A 3,885-nucleotide genomic window follows, 5' to 3' on the forward strand; every position below is an offset into this window, starting at 1 on the left:
GTAGCTAACAAATTTATTCATAACATCCTAGTATATCACTTGCTTATATAACAAGTACTCCAAAATCAACAAATAACATGTTCTTCTTCATAATCCATGTAAGCACAACAGGAAAATTCATATTTTTCTCTTTCCCTTATCCCTGCAATGCACATTTTTAAAACACAAAATGAGGGTTAGACCTTGAGTTCTAGTAAAAAAAAAAAAATCATTTTTTATGCAATTATAGGGTGAAAATCAGCAAAACATGTTATAAAATCATATTTGTAATTATACAAATATATATATATATATATATAACCATTCAACATAACATAACTCAAGTATTGTATTCAAATATCCAATATCTTGAAACTTATCACATCAAATATGGATTTATAAAACTTCATCGCAGTACATAGAGCATGACCACTCAGTTCCTCGTATTTTACTGTGCGAGATTCTCAATTTCTCGCATCACTTTGTGCGAGACCACCAAGAGCTCATCTGGTCCTTAAAGACCAGAGCTCCTCTGGTCTACCAACCAGAGCAAAGCCAACTTAAACAAGGCCACTAAAGGCTACTAGAAGTCTGGGCCAACTCGAAGCAATATTAACGCAAGACATGATCAATATGGGCTTCTGGTCATCGACCAGAAGTAAAACCAATCTAGAGGCAAGCCAACCAGAGCCCTCCTGGACGACCAGAGCCTCTGGTATTACCAACCAGAGCTTCTGGTCTCAAACTTTTAAGATCAACTAAAGATGCATGACCAACCAAAAGCCCTTTGGACGACCAAAGCCTCTGGTCTATCTAATTAGAGCTTATGGAGACTAATAAAATGAGTTATATACTTGAAAGAAAATATATTTTAAACATAACCAGAGACCCTCTGGTTAATCATAAAGGTCAACCAGAGCCTCTCTGGTCCTCTACCAAAGATTGATATATTTTTTCAAAGACTTAACAAATAAATAGAAATAATCCGCCCAGATGCCGAAATTTAGTAAGCATATGTTGATTTTTTCAAGGAATAAAATGAAGTTAAAGGTGTCATGACTTTTGTAGTTTAGAAAAATTACCATTTAACCAACCAAGTAACTATCATTTAACAAATTCACTTGGATTAAAAATAAATAAGATTAAATATCTGTCTTAAAATCCAAAAAATAAGACATCAAAAAAGCCACTATGTGACAAATTACAGAATTTCAAATCTCGTTGACTGTTCCATATAAGAAACCTTTTATATTCGATTTTTCATTTTCTATGAAAACATAAACACAAAAACATAGAGCGGAAAATTATCCAACAATACCTCGATGTTGTTTTATCAGGGTCGTCTTTGCTGTCCAAAACAGTTCCCTCATAATTAGGTTGAAGGTTGGCATACCACTTTACCAACTTCTTTATTTTATTGTAACTTTGAACATGTTAAACATTCGTGAAATTTTCAGAAATTCATATAAACTTGTCCGCTTTGAAAATATGAAATATGTCAAATTGGTACCTGTGACATGTAAATCAACCAATAAAGTTTTGATAGGTTACCAGTTTAAGTAATTACACGACCTTTATAGGGTTTGTCTAAGGGGCCGTTTACCTAAACGCCTACCCGGTAAGCATTTATCGGTAAAATTCAATATTATTGTTTACTTACCGGATAAGATATTATTTACTAAAACGCATCGTATGCAACAATTTATCCCGGTAAGCGCTAACTATGGTAAGAGTCCTTGTCATCACTTAACGGGTAAAACTCTCGATTCTTGTTTTCGCTCTTACTGGATAAGATTATAGTCCTTGTCATATTCATCCTGTAAAGTAAAGTGACTTGGTAAGCGCTTACCCGATTAAGCGTTTGATAAACGACACCTAACTGTTAACTTCAGGGTCTCGTGGTACTGGTCAAGATGTATGCAAGTTGACTCAAATGCCCATAGTTACCAGAAGAAACTCGCCAAATTGGTTATTAAGTGTCTAAACAGTCATAGTAGATTCTCATACGAACAAAAAGTTATTGTACTTATCGAATCATAACTGATGGTGTGTGATTGTTCGAGATTTTTGATGGTCACTCTTATGTTTTAGGTAACGTTTGAATATGTACATATATATATATATATATCATTTATTCGTGTGAATTTTGTATATATCTCATAACATCTTCGATAGGATCTAAGATAATTTTTCTATTTCATATCAAATTTATTTGACAATTTATAAATATAATAAATTTATTGAATATTTTAATGATATAAATAAAGGGACTAAATGGCAACATAATGTAAACCCAAGGGTGGGTAAGTGAAATATGCACCGTACATGCATAAATGCAGGCGGTGTTCACTATGAAACCATAATTTCACCAATTTCAAGATTCACCAATAAATTCCAACTCATTGTCTCAAAATTAAATTCTCCTTAAGGTATAATGCAATGAGATATATCTTGATTTTAATATTTTATTTTATATTTTGGTCTATCAATATTATGATGCTATGTGGTTTTGAGAATTTTTTTTATTTTTCAATAAAATATAAATTTGAAGATATCATAAAATTTTAAAAAAATAAGCAATATTAGTATTAAATTAACTATTTAAAAGTTTTCGTTTGTATGTAATTTCTTTGATTCAAATTTTTTGTTATAATTTAATTAAAATTTAAAAACAAATTAATTTTTATATTTGGTTTAATAATATAAATTTTTTTAAAGATAATAATTAATTATTTTGTTATAACTCAATAATCATCCTAATTATATTTTAAAATGAGATGTTTATCCTCTATAAGAGAATTTTACATCAAATTAAACTAATCACGTATCAATTTAACTGGTACTGATTATTGTTGGTTGATGGTATTATATTAAGTATGCAAACTTGGTTGATACATGGTACTAAAAGTTGCATACCACGGTATCAATTTCTTTATCTTTTATTAGTTTTTTGTATTTTTATGTACTTGATATTAAACATTATAACTTTAATTATTTTATTTAAACATTTGAATGTTTGTAAGTTTTATTCCTTGCAACTAAAACCCGTTAAACATCACATGTGTTACCTGAAAATTCAATATTTCACTTAAATTTGAAAAAAATGGGCAAGTTTTTATACGTAATGTAAAGTTGGTACATAAACGATACCAATATGTATCAACCAAAAAAAGTTGATGTCAATTAAGTCAGTATCTAGTACAGTTAAAATTGGTACACGGCATAAAATTTTACGTTCCAATTACAATTTGTTTATACACGATATTGGATAAAAACACTTAATATCATACCAAGTCCATCCCTGATCCGAAACAAGAAATAACATAACCTTGACATAAATAAATTCTGTAAAAAGTAAAAAAAAAAACATCGAATTAAAAAACCCACGAACCACTTCCAAAATTGTGAGATGCATTGCAATTTTCAAATCCTTTCCAATTTCATTCATCGAGACCAAGATATATGTTTATTTGAAAAAAAAAATTAAAAATTATTTTTTATATATGAAATATTGTTTATTGATATATTTTATTTAAAATTTAAGATTACAAATGATTTTACGTAAGTACAGTTTATTAAAGCTTCATTTTTAAATTCATGTAACTAACTGTAGATAAACATAATCAAATACAGAATAAACATCTATTTTAAATATAGAAAATCTAAAATATAATTAAGATAATCATTAAGTTATACCATAATGTTTAATATGCATCTATAAACAATAATTCGTGCATAAAAAATTGTTTTTAAGAGTTTTTGTCAAATGTTTTATAATATACTATAGATAATATAGATTATATGTTTTTAAAAAAAACAATAATGATTTTATTTTTGAATAAAATATAAATTTGAAAATATCATAAAAATTTAAAAAAATATATATCAATGTTAATGTCAAGTCAA

Source organism: Cynara cardunculus (assembly GCF_001531365.2).
Source record: "Cynara cardunculus var. scolymus isolate 2C chromosome LG 9, CcrdV1, whole genome shotgun sequence".
Classification (NCBI taxonomy): Eukaryota; Viridiplantae; Streptophyta; class Magnoliopsida; order Asterales; family Asteraceae; genus Cynara; species Cynara cardunculus.